The sequence below is a fragment of the Rhinatrema bivittatum genome, chromosome 2, assembly GCF_901001135.1.
Source record: "Rhinatrema bivittatum chromosome 2, aRhiBiv1.1, whole genome shotgun sequence".
Taxonomy (NCBI): Eukaryota; Metazoa; Chordata; class Amphibia; order Gymnophiona; family Rhinatrematidae; genus Rhinatrema; species Rhinatrema bivittatum.
In genome coordinates this window covers 734125865-734152017 of record NC_042616.1, presented here as the reverse complement: position 1 = coordinate 734152017, position 26153 = coordinate 734125865, and the positions used below count along the sequence as shown (strand labels likewise).

Genomic DNA, 26153 nt, shown 5'->3' with positions numbered 1-26153 from the left:
TTGCCTGCAGAATTTACACCAGTTTCCAAAGTGAACTCACATACATATTTTAGCTTTGAAAATTATGTCAAAAACCTATCCACACACACTTATATCTGCTAATTTGAGCTGGTAGTTAAAAAAAAAAAATGCATACTTTTAAAAATTCAAATACAGAGGAGATTTGCTATACTACTTTGCATACTTTTAAAAATTCAAATACAGAGGAGATTTGCTATACTACTTTGTCTTACCATGGAGGCCCATCCTGTTAGACACCAGGGATGTCTTCTCAAGATACGGAGGGCGTCCAAGGTTAGACTAGGCTGGGGGCATCTCTAGACACCAGGGATTTATTTCAAGAAAGAGAAGGGCAGGGTGGGGGGCAGATTGCCTTGGGGGAGATTGGAACCCAGGGGGAATATTTATTTAAAAGGAAGGGGGTTGGAAAGGAGGTGGGGCATCACTTGCCACAATATGCCAATGGTGCATGATATACAGTGTTTATTGTATGATAAACACTGTTTTTCACTCAATGGCATATTATAGCTTAGTAAATCTCCCTATATTGTGTTAAGTGCAAACCCCACACAACCACAGGAACAATTCTACATTCTGCATATAAACATACTTGCATATAGGCCCTAGACACTTAAGTTTAAATGCAGATAGGGTAGGCAATTTTCTGAAAGGTCATTTCTGCAAGTAAAACACTGTTTGATGCAAAGCAATGGCTTTTAATATTACCTTCTATGTGTGTGTTTTCATGAGTGTGGGGCAGGGTTAAGAGAGGAAGGGAGTTGAAGAAGGAATGGAAGTGAAGAATGCTTAAGCGATGATAACTGAGATGGTGTGCATGTTGTAAAGAAATAATGTCAGTACCATGCATTTTTCAAAGATAAGCACCATAAACTGGGAACTTTTTGGGTAGTGAGGAGCTTATTCTTATAGGATGGCTCTGGCTAAATAAAAATGAATTTGGCTGCTAGCACTAAAATTTAAGAAGGAGATAAAACAAATTTTAAACTAGATTATGGGAGAAATCCGACAGTCACTGAAGAGTGCATATTTCAGATTGAGCTATCTTCAAAGGATAACATTAAAATAGAGAAATTAAAATATCCTGAAAGTGAAAAAGTGAAAAAGTCATGGAAGTTCAGACAGATTTAAATAAACAGTAGACAGATTTGAATGCTTCTAAATTATTTAAATGAACTGCTAATAAGCAAGTAGTGAAAAATATAGGGAAGATAACTTTAAAAAAAACTTCACATGAGCCTATTTGCATGCGCAGATGGGATCTTGTGCTCATGCACATATATTTTATATCGTGCATGCAAATATGCATGCATGATATAAAATATGTGCAACTTTAATATTAAAAATGAGCATGGGCTTTTAAATACATTTGAGTGTGGTTTGTAGTTTATGCACTAATTTCCTCAGTTCCATGATGTGCAACTTTCTGTTCTTCAGAGGCATGCTATTCCAGCAAAGTAGCACATTTAGCAAGTAGCAAACTTAAAACAAATCAGAGAAAATTATTTTTCACTCAATGCACAACTAAGCTCTGGAATTCATTGCCAGAGGTTGTGGATAAGGTAGTTAGTGTAGCTGGGTTTAGAAAAGGTTTGGATAAGTTCCTGGAGGAGAAGTCCATAAACTGCTATTAATCAGTGGGGAATAGCCACTGCTTGTTGCTGGCATTAGTAGCTTGGGATCTATTTAATGTTTGGGTACTTGCCACGTACTTGTGACTTGGAGTGGCCACTGTTGAAAACAGGATAGTGGGCTTGATGGACTCTTGATCTGACCCAGTATGACATATATGTTATGTTCTTACATTCTTATGTAATCCCATTGTGCACATGCCAGTCAACTTCACTGCAAGGGTCATCACTCGTCTGGTGTCCATGGTGGTGGAGCTTGCACAGAACCTCTTCCCAATCCCCAGGGTATGCCGCAACCTGTGGCACATAAAGCAGTTCTGACTCATGCTGCGCACATTATTTAACCATGGAGCTTCATTACCTACCTGGGTAAGTAGAATGTGGGCAGTGAGGGTGCGATCAGTGGGGGTGTCACTAGGGTGGCTCTAGGGTTATGAAGTAGGGGTGTGGGTCAAGTAAGGATGTGTATGGGGTTCACTAGGGGGGATCTAAATGTGTGAAGTGGGAGTGAGGGTCAAGTGCATGGGAGAAAACTGGGGGGTGGGGGCAAATAGGGCAAGAATTAATAGGTATGTCTGGATACAGTTAGAATTGTACATACCATTAATAGTATGATGTATGTACATATGTTGCCAATGTAGTATAAGGCAAGAATGTAATACTTGGCAAGGATGACAAGGAAAGACTTCAACCAATAGTCACAAGAATAGTAAAGGCACAATTATGAGCTTGATCTTCCTATGGGACATGTCATAGATTTAATAGTGGCCCCAACAGCAGAGGAACCCTATGGCCTTCTTTCAGCAGGGAGAGATGTATAATTATAGAGAGGGATATTCCCATTGACTGGACTGCCCAGCTTCTTTTCTCATGAAAGGGGATACCATGATGGTTCACGGGGAGTCCCTGTTCAGGGGCAGCCCTGGTTACAGCACACACCACTTCTAGGTGCATTAAGAGAGTGCAAAAAGCCTTGGTGCTTACTTCAGTAAATTACATTGATACATAATATTATGGAGGTTACATTAACAGTTACAGTGCACACTCAACTCTGTCATCCTATTTCTCTCCAATAGATTGAGGACCGGAAGAAGAATGCCCAGGAGCTGTGCGGGAAGAGTCCAAAGTGGCTGGACCAGCTGAGATCCAGGCAGAATGGGGTCAGAGATAAATTCATGATATGGCCATCAGGGTGCTTTTCACATGGTCTGTCTATGTCCTGTTTCTATCACCAGCTACACTATAGAAAGACTTATTAGCACAAACCTATCTCTTCATTGAGCTTAAACAACCCCTCATGCAAACATGGCAATTATCTGGGTCACAAGCAGCACTGTCATGAAGCTTTTCTTGGAAGACATCCTCACGCCTAACTGGAAACCCTTCAGGATCTTCAGACCCACTCCTATGTTTATTTGCACTGAAAGTATATGGCCACTATTTATATATTTTATTTATATTTTGCTTTACCTTATACAACTATATACTGCCTCATGGCCCTAGATATCTTGTTGTGTAGACCACAACCCAACACTTCTAAATCTAATATGGAGTCTAACTCTGAGCTCATATCATAAATGAGGCACCATTAAATAAAATACTGTTGAAATTCATCTTCTGTATGTCAAGAGATCATTCTATGTCCCTGCCACTACCTATATGACATGGGTGTTGCATAGCTAGGAGCACTTCCCTTTGCCTACATCTCTCCCAGAAAAGGAATGTCCCCTAATTGACTCTCTGAATATGCACATCTCACCCTGTAGCATGTGAGCACATGGCATGACACACAATGCTGTTCGCTTCATAAATTATAGCTCCTCATCACTATATAAGGAGTTAGACGAGAAGGACAATAGTGATGAGGTCCAGGGCCTTGACCTAGCCCCAGCTGGGAAGGAGCAGGATGTTCCTCCCCCACCACTTCCACTACTAGGGAATTCAGTGATGACAGTTCAGTCCCTCTACCCCCACTGGCAGGCTCCTAAGAAACACAGATCCCTTTCTCCATCCTGATAGGGACTTCTTCTAGTGATGGATTTAGGATTTTGCCACCCTCAGGCACTGTTGGTGCTATAACCTCACCTTCTACCCTCCTCCCCCATAGACAAGAACAGCAGAGCAGAAGGTCTAAGGCATAACATTCTTTGCTCTACTCTATCTGCTCCAGGCTTCTCCCTTCATGTCCCTGACTGACAGGAGAAGAAGGACTGGATTAAGGAGCAGTTCCCTTTATAGATTAGGAAGGGGGAGGTTGTTTTTCTTTGCTCTGTCCCTTCTACCAAAACCTTCCCCCCCCCCCCCCCCCCCCCGTTCTCTCAACTAGGAAGGGAAGGGCTGAAACAGGAAGTAGAAGACTGCTCTCTGCTGAGTGAGATTAAGTACAGCTGGAAGGCATCAAATCTTCACCCGGCCTGCTGCCCTCACAGATTTTTGCCACCTTAGGCTCAGGCCTAATATGCCTATTGACAAATCCAGGCCTGACTTCTACCTGTTCTGCCCAGGGATGAAGGGATGCCAGGACTCAGACTGGCCAGCCCTTGCTGGCCAAGGTAGGTCTGGATCCCCCTCTACCTCTCTCTCTCTCTCTACCTTGCCAAGGTTTCCTGAGCAAGGTTTGTTGTATGGAGCACTCACTTTACGCAATAAGTCTGTGCCTCAATGTCTTTTTGGAACGGAGATGCAGATGATGGTGTAGGAGATGAGAGGGTTCCCAGCAGACCTCAAGAGTCTGCTCAGTATGATCAGGCACCTCAGTGAAACCCAATATTGTCTCTCTATGGCAGTGCAGCTCATCATTATGAGTCTCCCACCATATCCACCAGACTCCAAAGTCTGCAGCACCTGGCCACCCTACTTCCCTGGCTCTTTTTTGTTTGTATAAATAGTTTGCACCTAATTTGTCCCATTCTTGACCCATTTTATTTTAAACAATTGTAAATAGTTTGCAAAAATGTGTATTGTTATTAGAATTTTGATAAAAGTTTCATATGTTTGGCTAAACTTTGAATGTATGTCTCCATTATTTACTGCCTTCAATGGTTTATATTCTTTGTAATTTACATTTTGATTAGAATTTCATTAGCAATAAATGAAATAATCTAGGACAGAAAAGCAAGGCAAGAAAAGAGGAAAACGCTTCAATATTTCAATAATATAAATCTTCCAGTCCATATTACGTGGGGAGAGAAATCAGGAATTATGCATAACAGTAGAAGAGAGTACAATTACAATTTTATTACTCAAAATCTTCTGAACAGTTTCTTATCCCTGATAAATGTTTCAAGGTGTAAATGATCTGTAAATAGGTATTTTGTTCCTTGAAAGGTAATCAAACATTTACATGGATATATAAGAGAGAATGTGACTACCAAATCAATAATTCTATTCTTGAACTGCAGGAATTGTTTCTAACGGGCTTGTATTATTCTAGAAACATCTGGAAAAACAATCTATCTTTCAAAGTAAAAAATGTTCAGAAAATAAAATCTTTTTCCTGTACAAAAACAAGTACAAAAGAGACAAGTAGGGTGGCTTGAGTAAGATTGTCATCGGTAAAAGAGTCAAGGAAATCAGTAAGTTTAGGATTCTCTACTACATAAGAACATAAGAAATTGCCATGCTGGATCAGACCAAGGGTCCATTAAGCCCAGCATCCTGTTTCCAACAGAGGCCAAACCAGGCCACAAGAACCTGGCAATTACCCAAACACTAAGAAGATCCCATGCTACTGATGCAATTAATAGCAGTGGCTATTCCCTAAGTAAACTTGATTAAAAGCCGTTAATGGACTTCTCCTCCAAGAACTTATCCAAACCTTTTTTGAACCTAGCTACACTAACTGCACTAACAACATCCTCTGGCAACAAATTCCAGAGCTTTATTGTGCGTTGAGTGAATCCATTGCCCCTTCAACAGTGGCTATCCTCTTACCTATAGGAATCCCAATAATTTCTCAAAATACATTTTCAAAAGGTCAGAAGCAGAAATAATCTTGTCTAAGGAAAATTTAAAAATCTCCAGTATTTCTCACTGAACTTGTTGCAGTCTGGGAAGCTGCAAACCAGGTGTGAACCCTTGGGCCGAACTACCCCAAGATGGGGCAGGTCGGGAGGCGGAGTCACAGGCAGAGGTGTTCACCCGGGAACCAGGAACCCCCCAGGAGGAGCCCGTAGGGTCCTAGAACCTTGGGACTTAGGAGCACAGTGTAAGTCTCTATAGTAGAAGAAGGTCTGGGCAGAGAGTAGGGTAAGGTAGTCCGGTAGACTGTGGGCTAGTTGGGTCCAGTGGTGCTGGAGCAGATGGTGAGCAGAAACAGAGTCTCTAGCATGCCAAGCACTGAAGCAAGCTGAAGCAATCCGTGAGCAGGAACGGAGTCTGTAGTGTGCTGAGAACTGGAACAGACTGTGAGCAGGAATGGAGTCTGTAGCGTACTGAGAACTGGAACAGACTGTGAGCAGGAACGGAGTCTGTAGCGTGCTGAGAACTGGAACAGACAGTGAGCAGGAACGGAGACTGTAGCGTGTTGAGAACTGGAACAGACTGTGAGCAGGAATGGAGTCTGTAGCGTGCTGAGAACCGAAGCAAGCTGTGAGCAGGAACGGAGTCTGTAGCGTGCTGAGAACTGGAACAAACTGTGAGTAGGAACGGAGACGAACCCAAGTCAGGCTGGCAGCCGGCTGGAGCGGAATCAGGCACGAGCAAGGTCGGTGGCCGGCAGCGAGCAGAAGCGGAGTCAGGAACAGGCTGAAGTCAATGGCAGGCGGCAGGCAAAAGCGGAGTCAGGAACAGGCTGAAGTCAATGGCAGGCGGCAGGCAGAAGCGGAGTCAGGAACAGGCTGAAGTCAATGGCAGGAGGCAGGCAAAAGCGGAGTCAGGAACAGGCTGAAGTCAAATCAGGAACGTGGAACAAGCGAAGCGCAACTTAGAACTACTATCCAGTAGCGACCCTCGTTGCAAGGCAATGAGATGGTAACCGAACGCCGGTTAAATCGGGCTTGGGGCGTGGCGTCGTTAAGCCGGGCATGGCCAGACTTCCGGCGGCTGTGCGTCCATAGTGTGCGTCCTCACGCGCGCGCGTGGCGGCAGGGAGATGAGCCGGTAATGGCGGACGCCCTGAAGGGTCGGCAGAGCCGCGGGAGCGGCGTTTCCAGCACTGTAGGTAAGCGCCGTGCAGAGCGGGTAGAGGGGAAGCGGTGGAGACCGCAACAGAACTGGTCTTCCAAATTTTCTATCTGAGAATGAAGTATTATGCTGTCTTTAAATATATAGTATTAGTATCTTGTAACACACTCTGTAGGGATTTCATATTAATAACTGACTCATCCAAAGCGTACAGCTCTAAGTCCTTAGCATGTAATTTAACTCTGGTATCTTTGGCTTCTAGGAAAAGTAAAAAGTCATGGGATAGGTGGCGATGTCCTATCGTGGATTGCAAACTGGCTAAAAGACAGGAAACAGAGAGTAGGATTAAATGGGCAATTTTCTCAGTGGAAGGGAGTGGACAGTGGAGTGCCTCAGGGATCTGTATTGGGACCCTTACTGTTCAATATATTTATAAATGATCTGGAAAGAAATACGACGAGTGAGATAATCAAATTTGCAGATGACACAAAATTGTTCAGAGTAGTTAAATCACAAGCAGATTGTGATAAATTGCAGGAAGATCTTGTGAGACTGGAAAATTGGGCATCCAAATGGCAGATGAAATTTAATGTGGATAAGTGCAAGGTGATGCATATAGGGAAAAATAACCCATGCTATACACAATGTTGGGTTCCATATTAGGTGCTACAACCCAAGAAAGAGATCTAGGTGTCATAGTGGATAACACATTGAAATCGTCGGTGCAGTGTGCTGCGGCAGTCAAAAAAGCAAACAGAATGTTGGGAATTATTAGAAAAGGAATGATGAATAAAACGGAAAATGTCATAATGCCTCTGTATCGCTCCATGGTGAGACCGCACCTTGAATACTGTGTACAATTCTGGTTGCCGCATCTCAAAAAAGATATAATTGCGATGGAGAAGGTACAGAGAAGGGCTACCAATATGATAAGGGGAATGGAACAACTCCCCTATGAGGAAAGACTAAAGAGGTTAGGACTTTTCAGCTTGGAGAAGAGACAACTGAGGGGGGATATGATAGAGGTGTTTAAAATCATGAGAGGTCTAGAACGGGTAGATGTGACTCGGTTATTTACTCTTTCGGATAGTAGAAAGACTAGGGGGCACTCCATGAAGTTAGCATGGGGCACATTTAAAAATAATTGGAGAAAGTTCTTTTTTACTCAACGCACAATTAAACTCTGGAATTTGTTGCCAGAGAATGTGGTTCGTGCAGTTAGTATAGCTGTGTTTAAAAAAGGATTGGATAAGTTCTTGGAGGAGAAGTCCATTACCTGCTATTAAGTTCACTTAGAGAATAGCCACTGCCATTAGCAATGGTTACATGGAATAGACTTAGTTTTTGGGTACTTGCCAGGTTCTTATGGCCTGGATTGTCCACTGTTGGAAACAGGATGCTGGGCTTGATGGACCCTTGGTCTGACCCAGTATGGCATTTTCTTATGTTCTTATGTTCTTACACCGTTGTAACATAGAATTAGATAGGGATTTATCAACCTGAGTTACAACCCACCAGATGTATAGAAGAGTAAAGTCCTTAATATTAGAGGAGTCAATAGGCTCCTCAGAATATGACAAACTAGCAGGTAAGGAAGCATTCCCACTAAAGAAGGCAGAAGTAAATTCTTAGGTAAAACATCAGAAACAGGAACATTGGCCTTGTACTGGACGTTGGAACCCCTTAGCTCGCACAGGGGAGACTCACCACACAGTGAACTGTTGTATATAGGGGTGGTGGTAACTGCTTGCAGTTGAAGAGATGGTAAGTTCACGCCAGGACTTAGGGAGTATTTCCCAATATCGAAGACTACTCCCTTTCACGGTCTTCTCTGGCTTCCTCAATTTGCCGGGTAAGATAGAGATCCATTGGGCCCTGGAAAGTGGGAGATATCATGATGATCTTAGCCTACCATTTCCTTCCCATAGGAGAAGCAGACAAACAAAATCTGTACAAAGGAGAGTACCCCTTTGGCACTTGGCTTCGACAGCATGGCAGCGGCTGCATGCCACTGCTGCCCAGCTGAAATAGGCTGATAGGCAAGATCTCCCTCTGAGATCAGTGTCTCTGCACAGATGTGCCAGTGAGGGTGAGAAATCTCAGCATCGGCTCCCAGCACTGGCTTCCAGCTCTCCATTCACTCCCCCCTCAGATTGCTGCTGCCGCCCAGCTGAAATAGGCTACCAGGCAAGACTTCCCTCTGACGTCAGCATCTCTGCATAGATATACCAGCGGGGGAGGGGAATCACCACTGGCCCTGGGCACTGGGTCCCAGCTCTCCTCTCACTCCCTCTTATGGTTTTATTTTCTACTAAAGTAAAGACCCTTTCTGAGAAGATGTGTGTTATAGATGTTCTTTTAGGAACTGCTTTCATCTGAAGCAGCAGCTGTTTAAAGGTCTATTGAGTAGTCTTAATGTCTCATGGACTTCAGATATAATAGAAAATATATGTTATATTTCTTATACTACAGAGACACTATGCTTACTTGACTTATACCAGACATCTGATTAATGACCTTCACCCTGACTACCCTTTCTCCCTGCTCACAAGGGCTATTCTTGGGTAAGCCCCTGCTTGGAGGAGCCAATTGGTAAATCCCATTTGTAAATCCTGGGTGTGTCCTGGATGCAATAGCTAATAGGTTCATTCACATGCATTTGAATGTGATGAGCGCTATTTGTTTCACTCCATGTTGTGGCGCGTTGTTGAGGCGCTAATCCCCTTATTGCATAAAGGGGTTAGTTAGCACCTGTGCAACCCACATCCAACTGCAGGTTAACAATGCACTCAGCTGAGCACACTGTATTGCATCGGCCCCACAGTGTGTAACCATGCACCCCGCCTCCACTCCAAGAGGAGAAATGAAGGGAGAGGGTTTGTGGCCTACCTTGTTAAATCACAAAAAATTGCAAGAGAACGTTGCAAAACTGGAAGACTAGGCATGCAAATGGATAAGTGCAAAATGATGCAGTAAGGAAACAGTAACTCAAATTATAGCTATAGAATGTAAGATTCCACATTAGGAGTCACCATGCAGAGAAAAGCATCTAGGCATTGTTGATAATGTGTTGTAATCTTCTTCTCAGTCTGCAGCAGCAGTCATGAAAGCAAAGAGAATGCTAGGAATTATTAGGAAAGAAATGGAGAATAAAATAGAAAATATCATAATGCCTCTGTATCACTCCAAGGTGCCACTGCATCTGAGTATTGTTTGCAGTTCTGGTCAACACATCTGAAAAAAGATATAGCTGAATTAGAAGAGGTACAGAGAAGGGCAACAAAAATGATAAAGGGGATAGAACGAGTCACCTATGAGGAAAGACTAAAAAGGTTAGGGCTCTTCAGCTTGGAGAAGAGATAGCTGAGGAGAGAGATATGATAGAAATCTATAAAATAATGAATGGAGTGGAATGAGTAAATGTTAATCATTGTTTACGCTTTCAAAAAGTACAAAAACTAGGGGACACACAATGAAGTTACTAGGTGATATATTTAAAACTAATAAGAGAAAATATGTTTTCATTTAACATATAATTAAGCTCTGGAATTCCTTGCCAGAAAATTTGGTAAAAGCTATTAGTGTAAGTGAATTTACAAAAGATTTAGATAAGATCCTGGAGGCAAAATCCATAAAGCACTATTAAGGTGGAGTTGCAGAAATCCACTGCTTATCCCTGGGATAAGCAGCTTGTAATCTGTCTCCTGCTTGGGATCCTGCCAGGTACTTGTGACCTGGTTTGACCATTGTTGGAAACAGGATACTGGGCTTGATGGACTGACCTCGTATGTTCTTATGTTCTTGTAGTAGCAAAAGGGAAAGGGAGACCCGATCTGAATGGTGAAAGTGGCTGCTGATGGACGCGTGTCTGGAAAGCGGAGTGGGCAGTAACAGGAACAAAAAAGCTGCCTTGCACAGCAATGGCCTCTTTTTCTTGCTTACCATTTCACTGCATTCTCTTCTGCGTTCATTGGAACACTATGTTCTGGCTTTAGGCCAGTCCTAGTAATAGGGCTTTCCTTCTACTATCAGTATGTTTATCCCTCCTCAACTGCTGCAGCCTGATGCTGTTATTATTGTATCCCGCCTAGAATTGTTGTAAATATATCCCACTGAATAACATATTTGGCTAACTTTATCATAAGTTATCCATTTGCTGCTTTTCTGAATATTGGTCGCTCTAAAAGGTGAATTTTTAAAAACTGTGAGCGTAAACATAGCACTTACACGTGTAAAATAGAAAATACCTGAGTACAGGCTATTTTTAAAAACCTCAACATGCATGCGTAAATCAGGGTCTGTCAGCAAATTTACACCTGTAAAAACAAGGGGTGGGTCTGGGCATTCTTGGCAGGGGGGCGCACAATATTTATACAGTAAGTTGCAATTTTATAAGCAATTTACGCATGTAAATCTGGCATCTTACTTGTGTATATTTACTCCTGCTTAATATCAGGAGAAAGTGATTGTAAACATTTTAAAAGTGGAAAAAAATGACTGGGTAAGAGGTGTGGGTGAAATGGGGGAACTTCATCTTCTGCTTCTGGCTTCATCATCTTCCTAGTTCTATTGCCCTTGTTTTATTGTAATTTTGCCTCTTCTTCTATGTTAATGTTATAACCCCTTGTTCCATGTAAACCGATATGATATGATCTGTATCATGAATGTCGGTATAAAAAAAGCACTAAATAAATAAATAAATAAAGAGCAAAGAGAGTCTTCAAGACCTGTAGATGGACTGGGCGAACTGGTAGGCTTATTGGTAAAGCCGGTTATTTCATTGTCTCACGCATATTAGAAAATCCCCAGATTTTCACGTTAAAGCTGACTTATGAGGGGTAGATGCATCTAAATAATACAAAAAAAACCTACTCATATATCCATTTAAAATTTGAAATATAAATACATAGGTATATAGTTTGCGCACACTTATCCATCTAAATTCCAATTTATCCGGCTAACTAGTGCCTTTGCCACTATTTAGATAAGCAAATTTGAATGTATCCAGAGAAGTAGCAGCACTTATCCAGCAATATTCCAATTTATCCAGCTAAGTAGCAGCAGGCACTACTTAGACGGATAAACCTGAAAAGCGCTACTTAGACAAGGAACACTTTACTGATTTAGCCGAGTATGTAAGATAGCCAGATAAGTCTAAAAAAAGTACTACTTAGCCAGATAAGTTGTAAAGGCCTCATTTCCAAATCATGTTTCCTATAGACACAGAATGGGAGAAAAGCCTTAGAAAATCAGGCCCTAAGTCAGATAGCCAGATATGTCTAAATGCTTTACTTATCCGGCTATCAGATTTAGGTAGACCAGTAACACTTCTCATCTTATCCAGCTATCTGACATAACCAGATAAGTAGAGTTTTTAGCCTTGTTAAGCTACTTTAATGTTCCATATAAACCGATATGATGTTCCCAGCGAATGTCGGTCTATAAAAAATTAAACAAATAAATAAATAATAGTAAATAAGAAGGTCCTATCAGACTTATCCAGCTAAGTGCCATTAGCTAGAAAAATTGGAATTTATCTGAATAAATGTCACTGCTTATCAGGATAAGTACAAAATTGTGTGACTCGCATTTTTTTCATACACAAATGTGTTTACGAGCATATGTCCTCATATTTTAGAACCTGCGCATATTGGGGCAGATTTTAAAAGTTGCGTGCGCAGCCTACATTTGTGCACGCTACCCGGCACACACATGTACGCCTGATTTTATAACATGCAGACACAGCCGCAGTCATGTTATAAAATCAGGAGTCAGCGCACGCAAGAGGGTGCACACTAGTGTACCTTGCGCATGCTGAGCCCTCGGGGAGACCAGCTGGCTTTCCACATTCCCTCCAAGGCTGCTCAGAGGGAACTTTCCTTTTCCCCCACCTTCCCCTCCCTTCCCCTCCCTGTCCCGCCCCCCCAGCTCGAACCCCCCTCCCGTACATTTGTTTTCGACGTTACGCCTGCCAGAGGCAGGTGTAACTTGCACATACCGGCCGAGTGCTGAACCGGCGTATGATGCCCCAGCTGCTGTGCCGAAGTCCCTGGCCACACCTCCCGGTCCACTCAGCCACACCCCCGGACTGCCCAACCACGCCCCGGACCACCCACCACACTCCTGGATCATATGCCCCGCCCCCACCCCGTCCCCGTCCCACCCCTTGCCCACCCATTCAGAAAAGCTCCGAGACATACGCGCGTCATGGGGCTTTACGCGCGCCGCCGGACCTTTTGAAAATAGGCCTGGCGCACATAACCCCCATACGTGTGTAAATCCAGGAGGTGTTTGAAAATCTGCCCCATTGTTTGTGAGCAGTTTATTAAATACTGTTTCAACTTTGCTTGCACCCATATGTTTTGAAAGTTTTCCTTAAAGTTTAGTCCTGGGACATGCTTTCTTTCAGTATTCTTCTAGAAGAAATTGTTTATATAGCTAAGATGAATTTTGTATGTCTCCAAATGTCATTTTACTATCAAACATACATTGAGCTTTCTCCTTTTGCTGTATATATCGTGTGTTTCTAGGGACTTCCCAATCCTGCCTGATTTCCTCATCACTGAGACATTGTTAGTTGCCTGGAAAAGTTATGAATTACCGTAAGATGAGGGAGGTTTCATGTATTTTTAAAAATATTTGTATACTGTAAGTTGAAAAATTATTTTACATAGGTAACTTTAAAGCGAACATGCATTCACCACATATGCACGTATGTGAGCATGAGCACACATACATTGGAATTTTAAATCATCCACACAAGTATGCACATATGATTTAAAATATACCTAAAGTGCTCCTAATTATAAGTGGTTATGTGAGGAAATGTTATTCGCCCATTTTTCCTTAGGACTTGTCAGCACAAGTGAGCAAATTCTAAAACCTGCATGCATGAAGGAAATAACCAGTTTGACCAGTCTATCTCTAGGTCATCAAGATCCCTCTAGATCTTCAACCTGCACACCCCTAAGTTTACTCAGAACCCTTACCCAGTCAACTTTTGGCTATCATGAGATGTTTTAGACTATACCTGAACAAGAGCAGAAGTAAATATGAACAGGTAACAGCCCAATGCATACTGGGGTAGATTTTAAGAGAAGCACGCACGGGGTACATTTGTGCATGCTACCCGGCGAGCACAAATGTACCCCCGATTTTATAACATGCTTGCGCTGCCGCGCGCATGTTATAAAATCTGGGGTCGGCGCGCGCAAGAGGGTGCACACTTGTGCACCATACAAGTGCCGAGCTGTAGAGGAGGCCTGATGGCTTTCCCCGTTCCCTTCAAGGGAACTTTTCTTCCGCTTCCCCCCACCTTCCCCTCCCTTCCCCTATCTAACCCACCCCCCAGCCATATCTAAATCACCCCCTACCTTGTTTAACTTTTTACGCCTGCCTCTGTCAGGTGTATCTTGCATTTGCCGAATGGCTGCCGGCGTGTCAACCCCCAGCACAGCCACTGTGCCGGAGGCTTCGGTCCCACCCCCAGTCTGCGGACCCCGGCTCACCCCTGGATCGGCGCCATGCCCATGACCCTGCCCCCTTCCCGCCCATTTTCAAAGCCCTGGGACATACGTGGGTCCTGGGGCTTGCGCTCGCTGCCAAGCCTATGCAAAATAGGCTCGGCACGCGCAGGGGTAGGTTTTCGGGGTTACGTGCCTAAGTTACACGCGTAATCCTTTGATAATCTACCCCACTGTGTTTGCCATTTTTAAAATCAGAATTTAGGGGGTAGATTTTAAGAAAGTGCGCCTTCGCGTACTTTTGTAGGCGCACCAGGCGCAAACAAAAGTACGCTTGATTTTAGTAGATATGCGCGTAGCTGTGCGTATCAGCTAAAATCCAGGATCGGCGCACGCAAGGCTGCCGATGTCGTGTAGTCGGCGAGCGCCGAGCCGCGCAGCCTGCTGCCGTTCCCTCCATTCCCTCCAAGGCCGCTCCGATTTCGGAGTGGCCTTGGAGGGAACGGCGGCAGGCTGCGCGGCTCGGCGCTCGCCGACTACACGACATCGGCAGCCTTGCGTGCGCCGATCCTGGATTTTAGCTGATATGCACAGCTACGCGCATATCTACTAAAATCAAGCGTACTTTTGTTTGCGCCTGGTGCGCCTACAAAAGTACGCGAAGGCGCACTTTCTTAAAATCTACCCCCTAAATTCTGATTTTAAAAATGGCAAACACAGTGGGGTAGATTATCAAAGGATTACGTGTGTAACTTAGGCACGTAACCCCGAAAACCTACCCCTGCGCGTGCCGAGCCTATTTTGCATAGGCTTGGCAGCGAGCGCAAGCCCCAGGACACGCGTATGTCCCAGGGCTTTGAAAATGGGCGGGAAGGGGCAGGGTCGTGGGCGGAGCGGCCTCGGAGGGAACTCGCTTTCGCCCTCTCCTCACCTTCCCCTCCCTTCCTCTATCTATCCCACCCCCCCCGGCCCTATCTAGACCCCCTCTACCTTTGTCGGGGGATTTACGCCTCCCGGAGGGAGAAGTAAATCCCTGCACGCCAGCGGGCCACTAGCGCGCCGAGATGCAACCTGGGGGCGGTTCTGGAGGGCGCGGCCACGACCCCGGACCGAAACCACGCCCCCGGGCCCGCCCCTGAAATGCCACGTCCCGCCCCCAAAAGGCCGTGCCGATCCGACACGCCCCCCGACACGCCCCCGACATGCCCCCCTCGAAAAACCCCGGGACTTACGCGAGTCCCGGGGCTCTGCGCGCGCCGGTGCGCCTATGAAACATAGGCGCACCGGTGCGCAAGGCCCTGCTCGCTTAAATCCGGGCGGATTTACGCGAGCAGGGCTTTTAAAATCCGCCCCTAGGTGTGTAAATATTGGCTCTGCCCTGGAACATCCTGACCCACCCTAATCCACCCCTTTTTATCATGTGTTCTGTTGCAGGTGCATATATGCACATTGGGGTTGATTTTAAAAGGCGTGCGTGTCCAAGTGCGTGTGGTTCCTGGTGCATGCACATGGATGCGATTTTATAACATGCGCCTTCAGCACGCGCATGTTATAAAATACGTTTCCTGTGTGTACGTGTGAGCTGGATTTTAATGTCCCTGACGCATGTATGGGCGGGTGGCCTCAGCACAAGGGGAATTTTTAAAATTATACGCAGAAATGCGAGCGGGCTTCTTCCCAGTTCCCTAACCCCCTACCCGTTCTTCTTCCTTTTTTCCCCTCTCCAACCTGACCCCTAAATCTAGCCTAACTAACCCTTTTTTTGTTTGTTTTGTAATTTACCAGCTCTGATGAGCAGAAGTAAGTTATGAGCGCCGGATGGCTGCTGCGCGTGCTTCTCCGGGACTGCGTCTTACTGCCCCGGCCCAATCCTTTCTTCAGGCCCGGCACTTTGGCGCGTATTGGGGGTTACACGTGTGGTCAGGCCCTTTGGAAAGTGTGTGCGGTGCACGCAGGGCCTGGTCACGTGCATAACCCCTGAAATTTACGCGCTCAGGCCTTTTAAAATCTGGGCTATAATTTGCAGGTTTTAAAATGCGAGTTGCTCGTGCTCGGGCTATATACTCATGCATATGGGCCATTTAACAAAAGCATCCTTTTTTAAAATTCACTTCAAAATGAATATCTTGATGGTAATCTTCAATATGTTAGGTTTTTACTGTGTGTGATGTTATAGTTTGATTGTATTTAGATTATACCTTGCAACATTATTGAAACCAGAATCCCAGATAAAATGCAGTGCAATGCCTCACATTTAGATATCTTGAATACTAGAGCAGTGAGTTGGGAACTTGGGAACTTAAGATTCAAATCCTGCTTTTTCCACTGAAGCTCCTTGTGACCTTGGACACATCACTTCACTCTTCATTGCCCCAGGGACCAACTTATTGTAAGCTCTCTCTCTCCCTCTCTGGGAATATAACTCACCTTGAGCCCAGATGTAGAAAGGCAAGTAATTATATCTCAAATCCAAATGTACCGTTCTTGTCGTCCCAGCTAAAAAAATATATGATACATCTATAAAAGATACAGAAAAGTTCTAAAATGATGACCTGAGGTGTATGGAACTATCATTATAAAGTCAGGGTTAGGAGCGCTTGGCAATAAGGCACCCATTTTACACTCATAAAATATTAAGAACAAGAAGGCACTCAAATAAAAATATCAACTAGTACGTATAAAATTAACAGAAGGATGTTTGTATTTCTTAGACACTTCACCTGTAGAACTGATTGCCACAAGATGTTGTGGAGCCTAATAGTGTAACTGGGTTAATAAAAAGATTAGACACATTTCTGGAAGATGAATCAGTCAGACTATGATTGTCTCCTACTTACATTTCCTAGAAATTAATTGCTGTGTGACTCTGTATCTGATAGAATCACAGATGCTAAAAGTCACAAGAAGTAAATATATGAGCTGATAAAATTCTTTTTTATGTGAAGAAGTGAGAGGTAAAACAAAAGGGATAAATGAAGGATTAAAGAAGCCAAGCTTTCTGAAACCAATTTTGTTTTCCATTATTCAGGACTGATGCATTACATCTAGTCACAAAAAGTACAATACTTTGAGGATAAAGAATGAAGCCCAACAATAGTTGTTACTAATTACAGCTCACATCATTATACTGTGAGAACAAATTTCTGGATTTTAATCAGGCAGAAGAATCATGAGAAGCAATTACAAAATGTTTATTACCACAGCTCAAGCTCTTGTACTTTGTAATGCGTTGGGCGCATTGTTCAGCCATCTCCAAGTGAATTACTTCTGAAGTGGAACTCATTGCTAACAGCCTAGTGTTTATACTGTATACGTGCAGTGACTTTGAATTTCAAAGACACATTTAACCTGTTCCAATCTGAATGGACCCTATGATTAGCTCTGCTCTGATGGGCAGAATAATTATCAATATCACAACATGAAGCTTGTATTTCATAGTGGTTCATGAAGACCAGGTAAAGACAGTGCGTCTGAAGTGAAGTCCAGGTTGCTAGTTTTATGAGATTGTACAGACACAGAAATTGACACTAAAATTGCATATCTGGTCTTTCTTTTTCTCATATTATTATGAATAAACACACTGCATTACATTAATTTGTGAGTGAAAAGAAAGTAAATTATTAAATATCATTCTAATCACAGTGGACAAAACTATGGAAACAATAGAAAAGAATAAAGGGCCGGATTTTCAAAAGCCCAGTGACGCGCGTAAAGCCCCCGGGATGCGTGTAAGTCCCGGAGCTTTACTAAAGGGGCGGGATGTAGGCTGGGTGGGGACAGGGCCAGAAGCCTCTGACACAGGCCATTACCACTGTGTTGGAGGATCGCGTGCCGGCAGGCTGCCGGCACGTGCAACTTGCGCCTGCCCAAAGGCAGACTCAAAAGGTAAGATAAAAGTCAGGGGGGTAGAGTAGGGCTAGTGGAGGAAAGGTTAGGGGAAGGGGTAGGAAGGTTAGGCTAGGGGGAAGGGAACGGGAGAAGACAGCGCAGCTCGGCGTGTGCAAGGTCCACAATTGTGCACCCCCTTGCGTGCGCCGATCCCCGATTTTATAACATGCACGTGCCTGTGCTCGCATGTTATAAAATTGTGTGTGCATATGCACTCGCCGGGTAGCGTGCGCACATGGACGCGTGCACGCATGTCTTAAAATCTACCCCGAAAAGTGCAACACCTTGAACCAAGAGGATTACAGGATGGCAGGCAAAATAGCTTCATAAAGAGAAGATTATATCAGACAGATGTGATTGAGATCTTTAATGAGGAAACAAAGTGCTTATCTAGATTTCATTAAGGCTTTTTATAATGTTCCAAACAGAAGACTGGTAAGCAGCCGATAAGAGATGGCACCCCCCAGCAGACAGGCAGCACTTGTAGTGGATGAGAAGAGATGGCACCCACAGCAGGCAGCAGGCACTTCCAGTGGATGGAGACACCACACAGCAGGCACACCAGTTGATGTGCTTTTCAATACATTAGCATTTGTGGATCCATTTACTTCCATCTAGAAGGCACAGGAACTCTGTGGCGGGCCCACGCTGATCCATTTTCTTCCATCTAGACAGCACAGGGAATCTGTGGCGGGCCCACGCTGATCCATTTTCTTCCATCTAGACGGCACAGGGAATCTGTGGCGGGCCCACGCTGATCCATTTTCTTTCATCTAGACGGCACAGGGACTCTGTAAGGAGGCCATCCCTGTGCTCAAATTAAAGGTAGTAGCCTAGCCATGTCTAAAGAGAATTTTTGGGCCCTCATGGGCCCTTGCCACGCCGTGGCTTACCTGTTGGAGGTGGCATGGACTTGAGCAGGTGCCCCCTGCACGCTCGGGACCTTGAGGGACTGCTGCGTGGTGTTGAGGGGATGGAACCTGCTGAGGACCCAGACTGCTGCTCTGGCATCCGCTGCAAGATCTGGAGCATTATGTTTGAGAGTGTGCTGAGATCTGCCATGATGCTGTTCCCTGATTGGGTGACTGCTGCTATCTCCAGCTCCCTCAGTCTATTTTGCCGTGTGAGGGCTCGCCGTACTCCACGCAGTTCGGCACGCAATCGATCTGCATGTGTGCCTGTCAGGAGATCTGCCACTGGGGTTGCCAGAGCAGGGCCCCATAGTGATGGTGGTGGTGCTGGTGCAGGTGGAAGCCCTGGAGATATCAGTGGCATAGGTACATGGGAGGGTGGCTGTGGTACAGGGCTGGTTGATGGCCTGAGCGGCTGCAAGGCTGGCATCGCTGGGCTGACACTTATGCCACGTGGGGTGCTGCTCGGAGGCTGCTCCATTAGTGAGTGGAGGTCTAATGTTAGATTGAGGGGGCTTCTCTCCACTGGTGACTGCATTCCACTGAGGGAGGGGGGTCTCTCAGGCTGCTCCTCTTCCTCCTTCTCTGATGACCACTGTGTCATCAGAGACACAGTGGTCTAACAAGGCCATAAATGGCCTTGTTAGCATGGGTGGCCTGGTGATCCCTGGGGGATTACAACTCATCCCTAGGCCTTCCCAGCTGGGTCCTGGATGCTCCTGGCTGGGACCGGAGTGTTCTGTGGAAACAGAGGGAAAACAAGAGAGAGTACATAAGTACCAATGTGTCGGTGCAGCTTTTTATTTGACCTAATAATCCTCATACATAGCAGGTAGTTTTGAACCTTATGTTTCTGTGTAGCAGAAGGTTTGGGGGAGCAGAGGGCAGTGCACAAGCTTTGGAGCACACGTTTGAGGGTGAAAAGCAGGTTTAACAGACTTTAACTCAACATTTGCTGTGTAGCAGAAGGTTTGGGGGAGCAGAGGGCAGCACACAACTTACCAGCAGTGAGATGGGAGGCAACACTTGCTCCCAGCTGCACCTTATGCCACTGTGCCGGGTGATCGTCTGGGCTATGGTGGTCCACAGCTGCACCTTTGCTGCTTTGGAGGTCTTAGCAGCGCGGATCCCGAATAGGTGTGCATAGTGCTGCAGCGCACCAGCGATCAGAAGATCATTCCCCTGCATGCTGAATCAGATTGCACACTGTCTCTGCCTTGCCTGCCTGCCTGACGGGGGTGCCACTTCCGGAGGGGTGTCCTCCCTGCCCTCACTCTCTGACCCACCGGATTCACCACTCTCATCCTCCCCACCCACCTGACCCTGCACTTCCAACTCTCTTCCCCTCTGCCCTGTGTGTCTACCCCTATACTGCAGAACTCCTTCCCCATCCCTCCCTGACTAACCCCTTCCCCCTCCCCCAACCTCCTATCATTTCCCTCCTGCCTGTCTCTCACACTACCCCTGTCCCTACTCCTACTCCTACTCCTACTCCTCCTTCCCCTAACCCTACACCCTCTTCCTCCCTCTCCCTTCTCCGCCCTCTCCCTTCTCCTCCCTCTCCCTTCTCCTCCCTCTACTTCCACACCCCTCTTCTCACCTCTCTTACCCCTCCTCTCATGGTCCATCCTACACACCACTCCTCACCTCCTCCACACCACTCCTCCACACCTCACCTGCTCCTCCACACCACTCCTCCACTCCTCTACACCTCACCTCCTCCTCCACTTCTCACCTCCTCCTCCACACCACTCCTCCATGCCTCACCTCCTCCACCTCCACGCCTCCTCCTCCTCCACACCACTCCTCCACTCTCCCACGCCTCACCTCCTCCTCCACGCTTCACCTCATCCACACCACTCCTCACACAAAAAGACAAACAAGTGACAAACTGGCTTTCACGCCAACAGATATGACAAAAGAGAAAGGTTAAGGTAAACAGTTGAGAACAGGAAACAAGACTCCGCAATCAGTAATCACTAGAACTCTAACACACCTCCAACACCTCCAGCACCTACCTCCTCTAACCAAACTCCCTCCACACCCGCAAAGGATGAGGGCCAGGAAGTTTGCTTTTATACCTTGACACATTATCGCGTGATGTGATAAAGTTTTAAGTATTTTTCGCAAAACGCGATGATGTTTCGCACAATGCGAAAAGGTTTCGCAGATCGCAAAAACATTTCACAAACTACAATAATATCGCAGTCTGCTAAACTTTTCGCAGTGAAGCGCTAAGTCCTTCATTTACATGGAAATGCCCATTTTTCTAACGCTTGTGTTAGATGTGCGTTATCCATGCGATAATGAAGAATCTAGGCCTTAGCTGGATAAATCAGAACTTATCTGGATAAGTGCAATATGGATTTGTGCATTCTGTTTTACATGCATGTGTATGCTGTAGGGTGCATTTATTAATATTTTATAACCTGCCTTTATCATATATGTGCAGATTATAAAATACAGGACTAGATTTCTGTGTACATGGGGGTGTGCACTGCTGTTTCAAAGTTATTCTCTTAGGGGTAGATTTTACAAAGGTGCCCGCAGGTGTACATGTGGACGAGCTACCCGGCACGCGCACATGTACACCCAATTTTAATAACTTGAGTATGCAGGCGCTCGCAAGTTATAAAATCAGGGGTTGGCGCGCGCAAGGGGGTGCACAATTGTGCACCTTGCGTGTGCCGAGCCGTGCTACCTTCTCCCGTTCCCTTCTCCCTAACCTGACCTTCCCACCCTTTTCCCTGACCTTTCCTCCCTTTAGCCCTACTCTAACCTCCCACACATTTTTATTTTACCTTTTGCGCCTGCCGGCATCCTGCCAGCATGCGATCCTTCGACCCAACGGCAATGGCCGCTGTGTAGGAGGTCCCAGGGATTTATGCGCATCGCTGGGCATTTTTAAAATAGGCCCGGCACGAGTAACCTCCTCTACGCGTGTAAATCCAGTGGATTAACATGCGTAGAGCTTTGAAAACCTACCCCTTAATTTTTAAGGAGTCAATATTAAGCCGCTATGAGGCTGTGCTAATTGGCAGTTTATACATAACTGGTTAACCAGCATGGCAAATTCAACAGCTCATTCATGCCACTGAATATATCCAGCTATCTTACAGTTAGCTGGTTATATATATAACCAGCTAACTTTAAGACAGCCCTACAGCCCGACCAGAGTTAGCCGCAGAAGATAACTGGCTAACTCCAATTATCAAAGTTAAATGGTTAACTTATGTGACTAACTCTGCTCATCCCCAGAATGCCCCCTGCCTGTCCCCAGAATGCCCCCATATTTTCCAGCTAAATTCCAGCCGGGTAACTGGTTATATGACTAGAATTTGAATAAAAGCTGAATATAGCCAGGTAAGCCATTCCGATGGATAACTATTATGTTATCCATCTAAATGACATTTGAATATGGACCTCTAAGTGAATTCATTGAGGTTTGTCAAAGTGTTTAGCATAGTGACTGTCCTTTCCTGTTTAGTCCAACATCCCAGCAGTCTTTACTTTCAGTTCAAGCATTGTTGGCAGTTCATTTTTCTTTAACTGGAAGAATAAGATTTAGCTACGTTGATCCAATATACTGGAACTCTGTTCCTTTGGCAGTCAGGACTGAAATGAGCTGCTTGACCTTTTGGAAGAGCATTACAGTTTGGTTGTTTGACCATGCCTTTATGAGAGACAGAAAGAGACTGGCCAAACTTGGCTATTATTGTTGCTCGGAACATCATGGTGATGTTGACTGCTTTGTAGGAGCTAGGTAGATTTGGGATTCAGACAAATTGTGTATTTTTAGGATTATTATGTTGGGTGGGCATGGGCAAATGTGTGACTTTCTATGTAGATTGGGAACTGGGGGTGGGTCAGACTTGTGAAAATGATGTTGTCTAATGTGAGATTGGTACTGAAGTGGGGTGGAATTGGGAAAAGGGATGTGTGCATTTTTACATGGGGTGGGAATTAGGATATGGAATGAGTTTAGGAAAGGGATGAGATTATTTTCTACATGGGGTGGAAATGGAAGAGTTGCTGTTTGAATTTTTGTTTTATTACCGTACACCTCCTTGATGAACTGATGAAAGGGCAGTCTATCAAATTTTACAAAATAAATAACAAATGCTTTCTGCGGAAAAAGCATTTTCCATGCTCATAAATCATGTTTTATGCATAGAAAACTATTTTTGTACATAAAACATGCTTTCTGTGCATAAAACATGATTTTACACAAAAAAATTATTTCAGTGCAGAAAACATTTTTGTGTGCATAAATCACACTTTATACATGGAAAAGATATTGTTTTTGGTGCAAAGCATGTTTTCTAGGTTTAAAATTCCAGCTAGAGGTCCTAGAACTGGAACCCCAATTTCTTCTGTAGGCTAACATTAGCCCTGGAAACTTTACTTCACCTTGGACTAGGAGTTAAGTTTCTAGCACTAAGAAAACAGGAGGTAATCCAGTACACCTCTCTATATTGGGGAGTCATAACTAATAGAGATGTGAATAGTGTTTTCGATCGTCTTAACGATCGATTTCAGCTGGGAGGGGGAGGGAATCGTATTGTTGCCGTTTGTGTGTGTAAAGTATCGTCATAATCGTTAAAATCGTGAGCCGGCACACTAAAACCCCCTAAAACCCACCCCCGACCCTTTAAATTAAATCCCCCCCCCAAATGCCTTAAATTACCTGGTGGTCCAGCGGCACACTAAAACCCCCTACAACCCACCCCCGACCCTTTAAATTAAATCCCCCACCCTCCCGAACCCCCCCCCAAATGCATTAAATTACCTGGGAGTCCTCCGTAGCGGCAGTCCGTGGCTAAATCGGGGGAAGGGGGAGAGCACGAAAACCGGCACACTAGATCGTGAGGTCTTCAGCTGGCGCCATTTTTCAAAATGGCCGCTGCAAAATGGCGGCGGCCATAGACGAAAACGATTCGACGCAAGAGGTCGTTCCGGACCCACGCTGGACTTTTGGCAAGTCTTGTGGGGGTCAGGAGGCCCCCCCAAGCTGGCCAAAAGTTCCTGGGGGTCCAGCGGGGGTCAAGGAGCGATTTCCTGCCGTGAATCGTTTTCCGTACGGAAAATGGCGCCGGCCATACGCGTATGGCCAGTGCCATTGTCCGTACGGAAAATGGCGCCGGCAGGAGATCGACTGCAGGAGGTCGTTCAGCGAGGTCCGGAACCCTCGCGAGATTTCCGGACCTCGCTGAACGACCTCCTGCAGTCGATCTCCTGCCGGCGCCATTTTCCGTACGGACAATGGCGCCGGCCATACGCGTATGGCCGGTGCCATTTTCCGTACGGAAAACGATTCGCGGCAGGAAATCGCTCCTTGACCCCCGCTGGACCCCCAGGAACTTTTGGCCAGCTTGGGGGGGCCTCCTGACCCCCACAAGACTTGCCAAAAGTCCAGCGGGGGTCCGGAACGACCTCTTGCGTCGAATCGTTTTCGTCTATGGCCGCCGCCATTTTGCGGCGGCCATTTTGAAAATGGCGCCGGCTGAAGACCTCACGATCTAGTGTGCCGGTTTTCGTGCTCTCCCCCTTCCCCCGATTTAGCCACGGACCGCCGCTACGGAGGACTCCCAGGTAATTTAATGCATTTGGGGGGGATTCGGGAGGGTGGGGGATTTAATTTAAAGGGTCGGGGGTGGGTTTTAGGGGGTTTTAGTGTGCCGGATTTCCTGCCCTCCCCCTTCCCCCGATTTACGATTTTTTGACAATAAATCGGGGGAATTGGTATTGTATCGTGGCCCTAACGATTTTTGACGATTTAAAATATATCGGATAGGGATGTGAATCGTTTTAGGACGATTAAAATTATCGTCCGATAATTTTAATATCGTCTTAAACCGTTATGGAACACAATACAATACAGATTCTAACGATTTATCGTTATAAATCGTTAGAATCGTGAGCCGGCACACTAAAACCCCCTAAAACCCACCCCCGACCCTTTAAATTAAATCCCCCACCCTCCCGAACCCCCCCCAAATAACTTAAATAACCTGCGGGTCCAGCGGCGGTCCGGAACGGCAGGAGATCGACTGCAGGAGGTCGTTCAGCGAGGCGCCGGAACCCTCGCTGAACGACCTCCTGCAGTCGATCTCCTGCCGGCGCCATTTTCCGTACGAAAACGATTCGCGGCGGGAAATCGCTCCCTGACCCCCGCTGGACCTCCAGGAACTTTTGGCCAGCTTGTGGGGGGCCTCCTGACCCCCACGAGACTTGCCAAAAGTCCAGCGGGGGTCCGGAAGGACCTCCTGCCGTCCAATCTTTTTCGTCTATGGCCGCCGCCATTTTTCGGCGCCATTTTGGAAAATGGCGCCGGCCGAAGACGACAAGATGCAGGAGCAGGAGCCCGTTCCGGACCGCTGCCGTTCCGGACCGCCGCTGGACCCGCAGGTTATTTAAGTTATTTGGGGGTGGGGGATTTAATTTAAAGGGTCGGGGGTGGGTTTTAGGGGGTTTTAATGTGCCGGTTTTTCGATTTTTCGATTTTTCGATTTTTTAACGATTTTCACGATTTTTCACGATATTTTACCCCCCCAAACGGCAACAATACGATTCCCTCCCCCTCCCAGCCGAAATCGATCGTTAAGACGATCGAGGACACGATTCACATCCCTAATATCGGACGATATTTTAAATCGTCAAAACAAGATTCACATCCCTAATAACTAATGCAATCATTAACATGGAATTTCCATGCAAGGATGCTTACTTAAATGCAAAGTGTTGTGTCCACATTTTTTTGTGAGCAAAACTCTTTTCTGCATTAGCAGTAGGCTTTGTGCATGAAAATTATGCACAGGACTGAAAGTCCTCCCAACTGCAAAGGTTTAAGGTTGCACCACCTCTGTCATTGCTCTCCTCCGCAGGTTCCTTTATGGAACTATAGTGGCAGATGCAGGTAGTCCAAGACCTAGATGACTCTGATCAATTTAAAACCAGTGTAACTCCACTGTTTCTTTACTCATTGCAGTTACTTCAATAAAAAGGTATCATCTAAAACTTGTTTGATGATCCTTAATTCTATATATCCAAGCTGACTACATGTCAACTAGATTATTTAGCCCTTTGATGTCTGAAGAGAAGCCACAAGTGTGATATGT

At 45.5% G+C, this 26153-nt stretch overlaps 1 protein-coding gene across 8 annotated transcripts in view; it reads left to right on the top strand.

Moving 5' to 3' along the window:
• ANGPT1 (angiopoietin 1) overlaps nucleotides 1–26153 on the top strand; it is a 749830-nt gene that overhangs the window by 310006 nt on the left and 413671 nt on the right. The window lies entirely within an intron of this gene.